This window comes from Neophocaena asiaeorientalis, unplaced genomic scaffold, assembly GCF_003031525.2.
Source record: "Neophocaena asiaeorientalis asiaeorientalis breed wild unplaced genomic scaffold, Neophocaena_asiaeorientalis_V1.1 scaffold336, whole genome shotgun sequence".
In the NCBI taxonomy this organism is placed as follows: domain Eukaryota; kingdom Metazoa; phylum Chordata; class Mammalia; order Artiodactyla; family Phocoenidae; genus Neophocaena; species Neophocaena asiaeorientalis.
Genome location: NW_020174788.1, coordinates 4,746,913 through 4,759,450, shown reverse-complemented (window position 1 = coordinate 4,759,450; position 12,538 = coordinate 4,746,913). Strand labels below are relative to the sequence as shown.

The window sequence follows — 12,538 nt, the reverse complement described above, 5'->3', positions numbered from 1 at the left end:
GGAGAAGTGGAAAGGTGAGTGGGGCATGGCCTGGGCTGAGAGGACAGTCCTGGGAAGGGAAGGACGCCAAGTGAACATGGGCCTGGAGGTGACAACGAGCACAGCGTGGGCCTCGTTAACTCGGCTGTGGACAGGCAGGGAGTCTGCTCCCAGGAAGACTGCTGCTGACGGGAGAGCAGCCCACCATGGGAGCCGGCTCTGCTGCACCAGCTGAGGAGTAGTCATGCCCAGGTCCTGGAGGTAAGGAGAAATGACAGCTGGTCTGAGGAGCAGAATGTAGCCTTTGCTTCCCATGAGCCCCCCCCGCCCCCAGAAACCCCTCCAGGGCCCGGTTGGTTGGGAATCACATCATGGCCAGAGGCAGAAACCCACTGAAGCTCGCTCAAGTGTAAAGGTGGTTGGAGAGAGATTCCAGGGCATCTCACAGAAGGCAAGCAAGGGCAGGGGGGCAGCTGGACCTTGGGAAAAAAACAAAATACCGAGTGCCAAGGGCTCTGTCTTTGTCTCTTTGACTTTTTCTCTTTCATTGTCTCTGTCGCTCTAAGTCAATATCTCTCACCATCCCTCCCTCCCTCCCTCTCTCTTCCCATCTATATGTGTGTCTCTGTCTCTCTCTGATGTTTATTGCAATCTCTTTCACCCTCTAAGGGCCTCTCTCTCCCTCTCCTTCTCTCACACACATACACACACATACACACACACACACACGCACACATCTCTATTCCAGTCTCTCCCTCTATGTCTCTCTGTGTTTATCTCTGTCTCTCCCCATCTATATGTGTGTCTCTGTCTCTCTCTGATGTTTATTGCAATCTCTTTCACCCTCTAAGGGCCCCTCTCTCCCTCTCTCTCTCTCACACACATACATACACATACACACACACACACGCACACACACGCACACATCTCTATTCCAGTCTCTCCCTCTGTGTCTCTCTGTATTTATCTCTGTCTCTCTCCATCTGTATGTGTGTCTCTGTCTCTCTCTGTTTATTGCAATCTCTTTCACCCTCTAAGGGCCTCCCTCTCCCTCTCCCTCTCTCTCACATCTCACTGTCTCCCATCTCTGGTCGGTCTCTCTCCGCAGGCCCTTTCTCGACCTGCTCCTCAGCATGCATGGCACACAAATTGCCACCCCAGCCCCCAACACTGGACTCTGCTTGGCCTCTGAGCCCCAGGGCTCAATAGCATCTGTGACCCTCAGCAACAACTCTCTTTCAAGAGAAAATCTGACTGACCCAGCTCAGAGTTCAGATGACCACTCCCAGTCCAGTCAGTTTTGGCCAGGGAAAGTCCTGTGATGACACCATGATGGCTTCATCTAAGAAGGAGTCTGGGATGGGCATCGCCCTACAATGCAGCTTTTACAGCAGGACAGAACTGCACAGTAGGAAGGGCACTCACTAGGAGTCATGGGATTGTGTCTCCTATTAGCTCCCATGGAACAGCTGTGTGACCTGGGGCAAGACTCTGCCCTCTCTGGGTCTCAAATACCCCATCTATAAAATAAGGAATTGGATAAGGTGTTCTGTTAAGACACTTCTAGCCCCCAAATTCTATGATGTTCTATTTACAAAACAGGCATGGAGACCAGGAAAAAGAGAGAATAATCTAAGAAGTGACAGAGCAGAATGCTGAGAAAAGAGAAAACCATGTCCTGTCAGAAAGGGTTGGCAGAATTGTGTCCAGGGCAGGCACTGAGAGTGGGGGGCTGTCATTCCCGGGGCAACAGAGGTGGACCAATGGCTCCTGGAGCTCACAGATGCAGATTCTAGGCCTGTCCCAGATGGTTTGATTCAGCAAGTCACTCCAGGGGACTGTGGTACAAGTGGTCTCAGAACTTCCCTCTAGCATTATTGAGCGGGACTTTTCAAAGGGTTAGAGCTGCCTTAGGAGGAACTGGGCTTCCTAGGAAAGGTAGTGATACCCCCACCTTTGGGAGTATGCAAGAAAGGCAGGGCTGCTCTGGATGACCTCAACCATCCCTTCTTGCCTCCAGTTTCTCCATTACTCTGAAGTTCAAACGAAATCAAGACTGCAGTGGGAGCTCAAGACTCAAGCGGGGAAAGGTTTCCCCTCTTCCTCAGCTGCTTCTCTGGCCCTCACTCATCTAAACTAGAGGCCATGGACCTTATGTCCAGACAAGGGAAAGGAAGACACCAGGCAAACTGGTCCTCCTCTGCCTCTCCCTTTACAGCTCCTGGGCTTTCAAAGGCTAGCTTCTGGGTCAGTGGGAGTGCCTCTAAGCAACTCTCTTAGACTGGGACTCACTCATCTTCCAGAAATAAGCAGAATCTCTTAGACTGGGTGGGAGGGGGGAGTTCTACTCTAGACTCTGCAAGGAAGCCCCAGATCCTGAAGCCATGAGATTAGAAGAACGGTTCATCTCCCTCCTCTGAGGAGGGTCCCATAGCCTGTGGGCTAATTGGGTTCCAATTACCACCTGGGGTCCTGTGTGGCTTAGGGAGGACTCATAGGTCTGGAAATTTAATACTTTCTTAGAGGGCTCAAGAATTCACAAAGCACCTTCACACCAACTATCCACTGAATCTTCTCAGGAATCGGGTGTAGTGGTTGGTTGTGTGTCAGATGGGGAAACTGAGGTTGAGAGAGGCTGGGCTGGAAGTGGAGGAGAGGCAGAGCTGGAGGAGATGCAGGTCTCTGCCTCCCTCTTCCTTCCATGCCCCCAACTCCTCCAGGAAAGCCCTGGCTTGGAGAGGTGGAAGGACGCCCCACCCAGTCAGGGCTGGAGCTGGGACCAGGAGAGGGTGGGCTGTCATGGGAGCAAGTGGATGGAGCAGCGTGCTTATTAAGCAGATGGTCCTTTCTCAGGAGGATGAGAAGAAGTGACCAGCTGGGATGGAATCCTTGGAGAAGGGGGCTGCTAGGGAGCTAGGCAGACAGCAGGCTAGTGGATTTGGGTGTCAGGAGACCTATGTGTGTAGCCTGGAGTGAGGCCCTACTTCTCCCCAGGCCTCAGTGTCCCTGCCTGTCCTTTGGTGGGGCTAGACTCCGTGGCCTCCAGTGTCCCTCCTACTCTGGAACTGGGGCTTCTCCCTCCCTGAATTTCTGCCCAGCCCCTAGCAGCACAGGGCCAGTGTGACCCAGAGGCCACAGAAATTCCCTGGACTTTCAGGTCATCCCTGGTTCTGCCCCAGGCACCCCTAATCCCCACAGTGACCAGAAGTTTCCTAGAAGACTCAACATTACCTGATGTCCACAGTGGATGACTACACTGCAAAAGTTGCAGTGATTGGTACTGACCAGAAGATGGAGCCAAATATCCTGGAAACATAAGTTTTACTTCCTGGTGAGTTTTTTCTAGAGCTACAGGTGCAGAAACTAAACCATAAACACAATAAGAGATGTACTCAAGGTACCCCACCTGCTCAGTGGCAGGGCTGGAAACAAAGCCTCTCTCTCCCGCCCCTGGGGCCAGCAAGGATCCTTCTACCCTCCCCTGCTCTCTGCTTATGCCACAGGATTCTGGTCCAGTCAAGTTCATTCCAAGATGCCCTGACCTAATTGTAGCTCATTTGTGTTAGGTTGATGGGACTGGGGAGATCCTGAGGGAGAGACAGTGAATCTTTAAGTGGATGGGGTCGGGCTTTCACGTTTCATGTGTAGATAGGCAATATGGTCAAACACAGTCATATGCGAAGCTCTCTTCCCCACACCCACCCACCCCACAGCTGTGTTAACTTTGGGCAAGTCTCTTGAGCTCCTTAACCCTGTTTTCTCATCTGTAATTTAGAATGATACTACAGACCTACTGTGTTGTTTGGAGGGTGACATTAAATAATTGAGAACAGCTCTAAGCACTATGCCCGTGGCATAGTAGGGGGAAAAAAGACATCCTGGGGCAGTAAAGACATGGGGAGGGTACACACAACAGAGAGATACAGATTTTAGTCCAAATTCTGATACTAGCTTCTCAAAGTCTCTGACCTTAAACTATGAATGGCTGCTATCAGATTCTTTCCAGAGAGTATGGTAAAGGTGTAAGGAAGGAGAACCTCCACTCCCACCCCTACCACCACCACCACCCCATCACTGAGAGGCTTCACGGGGAGGAAAGAGGAGGAAGAAGCAACCAGAGAAAAATGATGGGGCAGCATCAAACTGTTCCTACTTTAAAACTTTTCCAGGAGCTGCCCAAGGCAGAAGGCAGCTGCATCCATTAATCTGCTTCTACACAGGCTTCAAAGAGAAGTTTGTTCGGAAGGTAAATTACCAGAGGAGAAGGAGAATGTTATTTGGGAACGCTGTTCCTGGGACACGGGACTTAGACAAATGACCCTTAGATGCAGCTGGGACCATTCCCCTGACCGGCCAAGGTGAGGCTGGAGAGGAATCAGGAGCAGAGTTCCTCAGTCTAGGCACAGCGCCAGCATCCTCTAAGCATGCCCTATGAAGCCCACAGCCCCTTTTCCCCAGCCTCTCAGCCCTACTCAGTAATTTGTATGAGGTCTTTGAATCCATGTTTACAGCCATGTGACATTGATTGGTCCATTCACCAAGTGCTGAAGTCACTTTCCAGTTGGCCAACAGCTTCCTTCCTGGGTCCTCTATGCCTGAGCAGAACCAGCCTCCCTCATCCCAGGATATCTGCCTGCCAGGAGCAGCTCAAACCGGGACAGCACAGTCACCCCAGAGAGTCTCCACATGAGCTGTGACCCTGGCAAGTCTCATTTCCTAACTGTTCTGACATAGAGAGGGCACAGGAGCCTCACCACCTGCTCAGCCTTCTTCTGCTGCTCCTCACAGGGTGTACGCTTCAGCTTCCCCTTCTCTTTCTGCAGCTCCTTCTCTTTTTTTTTGCGGTACGCGGGCCTCTCACTGTTGTGGCCTCTCCTGTTGCGGAGCACAGGCTCCGGACGCGCAGGCTCAGCGGCCATGGCTCACGGGCCCAGCCGCTCCGCAGCATGTGGGATCTTCCCGGACCGGGGCACGAACCCGTGTCCCCTGCATCGGCAGGCGGACTCTCAACCGCTGCGCCACCAGGGAAGCCCTGCTCCTTCTCTTTGTCATCATCTCTGCCAAACCCTGGAGAGGGTGGTGAAGAGAAAACATGCTCAGGTGAGAGGCCGGCTTGATGGTGTGACCTAAAATCATCAGGGTCTGTTCCTCCCTTGCCCACCTCTCCCCTTTCCCTCCTCCTTGCATGTGTGCAGGTTTTTCAGCTTTCTCAAAGTACTTTCATATTGAATATTCCATTTGAGCCCTACTGCCATTTTCAGAAGGGATTGTGGACCCATTTCACAGAGAAGTTAACTGAGATCCAGAGAAGGTAAGTGGCATCTCTAAAAACATGTAAGGAAATTGGTGCCATGGGTGAACTAGAATCTCAGATTTCTCCCTCCCGGTCCAGGGGTTCTTCCCCGACCAAGTAGAACATGACAGTTGAGAGAAACAGCCCAGCTCCCCCCATCAGCGTTGACTGGTGGCCCTAGTCAAGTGCCTCCCCAGGAATGACCTGCAGCCTCTGCCTTTGGGGGACACTTTGGGGTCAGCCTTTGGGTCTGTGTGGGCTGTGGGAAGGGATACTAGGCACCTGGTGTATGTAATGACAAGTGAGTGTCCACGGATGATATGTGTGCACGTAGCACGCCCGAGCTCAGCCATTCACACTTTAACAACCTACACATGCATGTTCCCCAGCGGCCGTTTCTGCTCATGGCTGCCATGGCCTCTCACCCCAGAGTTGTTGGTCTGGGGCTCCAGATTTCTTGATAGCCATTGTTTTTCTCTAAATCCTAGTCAGACCTCGGCAACTCTGGGGAGAGTTTTCCTGTTAAGATGGCCCCTTCTCCCACCAGGTCCCCGGAAGGTCATGCCCAGGATACAGAGAAAAAAATCCCAGGTGAGCAGGACAAAATCCATCTTAAGTGAGATTTCTTGCTTTTGTGCACACCAAGCTGAGAACAAATAGACTGACGGCAGCTGGCATCTTCCTGGCATGTACCAGTTTACAGGGGGGTTTATGGATGTTGTCTTCTATGATGGGCAGCCCTATGAGGTCAGCACTGCTAGCCCACTGGACAGATGAGGAAACAGAGGCCCAGGGAGGTGAGAGGAACGTCCCAAGAACCCACGGAGAGTCAGTGCTCCCACAGAGTTCTCTTCGCCTAAAACCTCAGATTATCTCCCAACAAAAGAAGGAGGTGGGTCAGGCGGAGAGGTAGGGTGGGGTGTAGAATAAGGACCCTTTGACCCTCCTTGTTTTCCTATTCTCTGTCTCCCTGAGCCAGCCTCCAGCTGGAGGGCTCCCCTCCTCAGACAGAGCCCCACAGGGAGGGGGCCTCCAGCCCTGGGAGCACAGGCTCCAGAGACAATGGCCATTAAGGTCCACCCCTCAATTTTTCATGACTCATCCCCACCCTGCACCCACGAGAGCCACTCTGCTGGATGGTGACTGTGCCCCTTCTCGGACTTGGTCTCGAGATTCTCTCCTGAGAACGCTGACACCTCCCCTCCTGCCACCCTCACCAGACAACTTGCCAGAGTAGCAAAGACAAGGCCAGATCAGAGAGCGCCGGGCTTTAGAGATGGGATTTCAGACTGCAGAGGACTGGAAAGGATGGTTGTGTAGATGTGAAAACTGAGGCCCAAGGGGGCAGGGACTTGCTGAGAATCTGTTGGGGGCTTAGAGGCAGAGCTGGGCTGGAACCCAGGTCGTGGAACTCCCCACGAGCACACCTGGCCAGGCATGCGCCCCACCTCCACCATCCCCTGAGATCACAGGAACTGATTTCTGCAGCCCCTTGAGCTGCCCAAGGTCACCTTTCCTCCTCCCCAGGGAGTCTGCCCTCTGATTTGGGGACACCTCCACCTGGGTTTGGAAGGAGACATCAACCCCAGTGAGAAGGGGAAATGAGTTTCTCAAAGCCCAGCCAGCTTAGAGACCTAGGGGCTCCCTTACAATGCACCTTTGACTCACAAACTCTTATGGGTGCATATTTCTCAAGTCCCCCTGCCCATAGAAGGCTGGAGGAATTGGAGTTTCTCTGCAGGGCCCTAATGGATAGAATTAGGACCAGTGTGTGGAATTTACACAGAGGCAGATTCCAGCTCCACATAAGACAGAACTTTCTATGGTCAGAACTGTTCTAAAATGGAATAGTCTGTCTTCTGAGGTGGTGAGCTCCCCAACACTAGAGGCAACCAACCTGCTAGGGATATTATAGAATAGAGTTTCTCAGAGTGTAGCCCACCTGTATCAGCATGAATTATCTGGGGTTATTCTTAAAGGGGCAAATTCCTGGGACCCACTCAACACCCACTGAATCAGACTCTAAGTGTGGGCCCAGGAATCTACCTTTTTAACAAGCTCTCAGGTAATTCTGAGGTAGGATTCTGACAACTGAATGTTTGAGAATTCCTGCTCTAGAAGAATACCAGATGGAATTTGCTCCCTTTCACCTCTGAAATTCTATGATTCTATCCTTCTATGAAATACATAACTCCCCTGGTTATTTGTGTTGTATAAGGGACATCCTAAAGACAAATTATTTTTAAGTTACAGAGTCACAGCTCCATGATGGAAGACAGCAGGCAGAGGAGGTGCATGGGGGCAGGCCAACCACAAAGGCAGCTGTTAATTCCCTGCTTCTCTACCCAGTGCTGACCTGAAGTGACAGACTAATATTGCAGAGCTTTGGCTATCTAAGTCTCAATGGTCCCACCCAATTTTATCTCAACGCCTTTGTATCCAAGGCCCAAATTCACTAGTCATAGCGGAGCCAAGAGAACAGAGGAAAATATCCACCTACTTAATCTGGAGCTGGAGGGCAAACTGGTCTCTGGGCAGGGCTAACAGATACTTCCTGGAGCCTCTCAAAAGTCTTCACACTTTCTACGCTTCCTCTTTTCAGCCCTGAGGTGAACAAACTCGTCCAAACATCCTAAGGCATCACAGTCAGATCATGACAGATGTTTCCAGCCAAAGCCTGGGGCTCAATCCCACCCCACCTCTTGCCCCCCTTGATCTCCCTTGTCAGTGGCAAGGCACACCCTCCATAAATTGTGGACATATTTTATGCCAGCCTTCACAATTCTCTCCCCTCTGACCCAGGAAATAGCCACTTATGTGTTTAAAGATATGTATAAAATGGTAGCAGCTACAGTATTATCAAAATAATAGACCTAACAGAATAACCTTAGCTAACACATATACAATACTTATTTGTTTCATTTCCTAAATGCTATTCCTATATTAATTTATTTAATCAGCACAATGAACCACGAACCAGTACTGTGATTATCCCCAGTTTAGAACTTGTACATCCCCTCAGTAGATGAAAAATAATTTGAAACAATCTGAGTGTCTAACAATAAAGGATTTGTCAAATAAATTATGGAGTTTCCCTAAAATAGAATATTATGAAGCTATTATAAATAAGGTTAAAAATATTTAATAAGCCACAAATATGCTCATTTGGTAATATAAAAAGCACAGGAAATAAAACTACATATAACTAAATTTGGGGTGAATGTGCATAGGAAAAAAAAAACATACCATGGTTAGGTCCTTGGCAGGGAAATCTTTCTGGAGTGGGCTGGCATTGAGCTAGGGTTTGTGCAGAAAGCTAGTAGGAGCTGGGGCAGGGGGTGTGCTCCTGATGGAAGCTGCATGAGCTGTTGCCACTCACAATCCCAGGTAAGAGGCCAGAGGGGGAGCTGAAACTGAGAGGCTCAACACTGACTGACAATTTGGAGATCACCATTCACTTCTGATTCTTTTACCACCTGCATGGTGAACATGGCCAAGTCCTATCCTTTCTCTGGGCCTCAGTTTCCCCATTTGTACAAAGGTGGTAATAACACCTTCCCCGACTCTCCCATGAACCAGGAAATGCAAAGCTCAAGTGAGGGCTTAAGTTTAGGGATTCCTAAGGTAAGCTGTGGACAAAACTGGGCTCTCTCTCCTGACCACTTACTGAGGCCTTACTAAAGACCAGAGATCAGGCTAAATCACATACAGGGCCAGCTTCACGGGTGTGTAACCAGTACAATCACACAAGGCCTACACTCACAAGGGCCGATGCTTGGGGGTTTAATGCTCTGGGGTTACCATCGTGAAATGCTTAATAATTTTATATTTGAATTTAGCTCTTGTTAGCAAAGTTAGATAGACAGTGGAACATGTGCTGGGGGCTTGGAGCCTCGGCCAACGCATGGCTCAGCTCGCTTTTTCTCGGGGTTGGGCCCCAGGCTCCTGTGAGGGTCTGCGCTAGCCCGCCAAGTATCCTTGTGCCTGAGAGAGCACAACATTCAATAGCAAATAAAAAACTCCATGGCAGGTGGACAGAGGAACCACGGAAGAAGGTGAAAAGCTCATTCTTGCTTTTTGAACAAGGAACCCTGCATTTTCATTTTGCACTGGAGCCCACAAATTAAGTTACCCTGGGCAAATCTAAACATAAGGAATGTGCTCATTTTATTTCATTTCACAGGCAAGGAAGTTGTGGTTAGTTTATGATGCCTAAGGAAACATAGCTGGAAGTAGCTTAGACAGAATTTGAACCCAGGTCAATTTGAGCCCAGAGCCTGTAGTCTATCTAACCACTGCGCTGCAGGCAGTCAGGTGACTGCACTGGTGGGGAGTCCCTCCAGAGCAGCAGCCCCTGATGCCCTCCAACCACAATCAAGGCTGTCACGATTCACACCAGGGGCAGCGTCTTCACCTGGACAGAGAAGGCAGAGCCCACCTGGGGGTTGTAAGAGGATTAGGAAAGCCTTCACACCTCAAAATAATCTTCATCAGCTGAGATAGTCTGGCCTGATCTCATCTGGCTGTATGAGATTCTTCTCTCTCCTGGGGAAGCTGAGTGGGCCCCAGAAAAAACCCACAGGGAGCACATTTTCTGGCTGTCTGGTTCCAGAGCTCACCCTGGCTCTTAAACATCTTGCTGTTCTGCCTCCGCAGGGGAAGTGAGCGGGGTAAGGATTGCAAGCCGAAGTGGATTTTAAATGGCCGCTGACAGCTGATGGGTCCGCCCACTCTAGGTAGCAGTGTTCTCTCACCCCAATTCCATTTGAGCGGCCCCCTTTTTAAGCCATGCCAACCCTGAAGATATAGAAGAACCAAAAACCACCCAAAGGTGGTCTCCTTAAACCCCAAGGAACTTCAAGATGCAGAAGAAAACCCCTCAGCTTGTTTGCGCTATTGTGTATTGTCTCTTCTCTCCCATTGGATCTTGGTATCTCTCTTTCACCTTGGCCGACACGCATCCTGTCCTGATTCCCTTCCTATAGTGTATTAACAGCAGCAGTTGCTTTTCTGGGAGGGCGTAATGTGAACTTGAATGAGCCAGCACACAGATATTTTATCTTCCCATTGCCTGTCTTTTAGGTAATCAAAGGAGACAGGCTATAATATGCATTCAACCATCAGGACTCTTTAGAGACCTTAAGTCTATTGGAGAGAAAGGGCTTATTTTTCACATTCAATTGGGATATAACAGGAAGTCCTAAGTAAGTCTCATCCCTTTGAAGGATGAAAAATCCTGTTACCCTCTCTGTCCCTCAACCTGCCCAGGCTTATCTTCCTCCCTGTAAGGCAAGATTGGCACTTCTTAAATTATGTCTTTACTGCCCCCTGATAAGTTCAGGTCAGAATTAGCTAATTGGCTCAGCATCCACTGGAGGCATGGAGAATCCAGACCCAATGGTCCAATCTCCTCTTTCCACAGCCGAGAACCAAGCAGCAGTCAGTGTAGTGGCTATGAAGGCAGGCCGAGGGTGGTGGTGAGTCTGCTCTCCCACCACACACCGTGTGACCTCAGGCTAATGTCTTAACCTCTGCAGGCCATCAGAACAGTTCCAGCTTTGTTAGGCTGTTGTGAAAATAAATGGGATGATGTACTTACAACCTTCGGCACACTGGCCTGGCACATAGTAAGCACTCAGTTAACAGTAGCTATTATCATTAGCAAGATTAATGCATTGAAAGTGTCTCCGTATAAATCCTGTGAGTTAGAGACTAAACCAGCATTAGAACCCAGTTGTCCTGGGTAGGTCCTGTCAAAACCTTTATTTATAAATGGCTTTTATTTAATTTATAATGCTTCTTTCACCTGTTTGATGCAGAATTTGGCTTTAATGATGCTGGAAAAAGAATTCCATAAACATCTTTTCCATTGAGTTGGTTGATTTCAGTGAACAACAATGGATTAGAATCACCCAAGAAAATTTCTCAAACCCCTTCCACTTTGGAACCTGCTCCCCAAGTACCTGTTTATGAAGAGGAGCCAGACGGAGCTGCACTTGCCACCATTCCTGCTTCCGAACACCTGTGATAGGGACGGTCACCTGAAAGAGAGGCCCCTTACGCCTTTGTTAAACCCAGGAAGTGGGCAACATTTCTTGACTCTTTGTCTCCCTTGGCCCAAAGCCCTCCTCCTTGCTTTTTTTTTTTTTTTAACTTAAATAGGTATTGAGATAATTATAGATTCACATGCAATTATAAGAAACAGAGATTCTGTGTTCCCTTTACCCGTTTCCCCCAATGGTAACATCTTACAAAACTAAAATAAAATTTCACAAGGATATTGACATTGATACAATCCACCTGTCATTCAGAGTCCTCAGTTTTCCTTGTACTCATTGTGTGTGTGTGTGTGTGTGTGTGTGTGTGTGTGTGTGTGTGTGTGTATTTAGTTCTATACACTTTATCACATGAGTAGGTCTTTGTGGCCACCAGCGCAGCCAAGTTACTCCATCACCACAAGGATGATGTGTTGTTCTTTTAAAACCACACCTACCAGACTTCCCTGGTGGTGCAGTGGTTAAGAATACGCCTGCCAATGCAGGGGACACGGGTTGGATCCCTGTTCCGGGAAGATCCCACATGCAGTGGAGCAACTAAGCCCATGTGCCACACTACTGAACCTGTGCCCTAGAGCCCTCGCGCCACAACTGCTGAGCCCATGCACCACAACTACTGAAAGCCCATGCACCCTAGAGCCTGCACGCTGCAACTACTGAGCCCATGTGCCACAACTACTGAGTCCATGTGCCACAACCCGCACGCCTAGAGCCCGTGCTCCGCAACAAGAGAAGCCACTGCAATGAGAAGCCTGCGCACTGCAATGAAGTGTAGCCCCGGCTCGCCACAACGAGAGAAAGTCCGCGTGCAGCAGAGAAGACCCAATGCAGCCAAAAATAATTTTAAAATAATAATAATAAAAGCTTAAAAAAAACCCCACACCTACCTAGCTACCTCCTCCCCCATCCCCATTCCTAACCCCTGGCAACTATTGATCTGTTCTCCATTTCTGTAATTTTGTCATTTCCATGTTATATAAATGGAATTATATACCTTATGCAGTTTTGGGGGATTGGAGTTTTTCATTCAGCATGATTCCTTTGAGATTCATCCAAGTTCTTACATGTATCAACAGTTTGTTCCTTTTAACTGCTGAGTAGTAACCCATGGTGCGGATGCATTCACCCACTGAAGGACATCTTCGTAGTTTCCAGTTTGGGGATGTTACAAATAAAGCTGCTGTGAACATTCATATACTCCTCTTTCCTC

The 12,538-nt window shown here is 49.3% G+C and overlaps 1 long non-coding RNA gene across 1 annotated transcript; it reads left to right on the top strand.

Annotated features, from left to right (window-relative positions):
- The first annotated feature begins 4,916 nt into the window (after positions 1–4,916).
- Positions 4,917–11,534, top strand: LOC112409824 (uncharacterized). The gene is made up of 3 exons (XR_003005237.1): positions 4,917–5,079; positions 5,820–5,863; positions 9,929–11,534. It is a non-coding gene; the product is annotated as an uncharacterized LOC112409824 (long non-coding RNA).
- Positions 11,535–12,538: the final 1,004 nt, after the last annotated feature.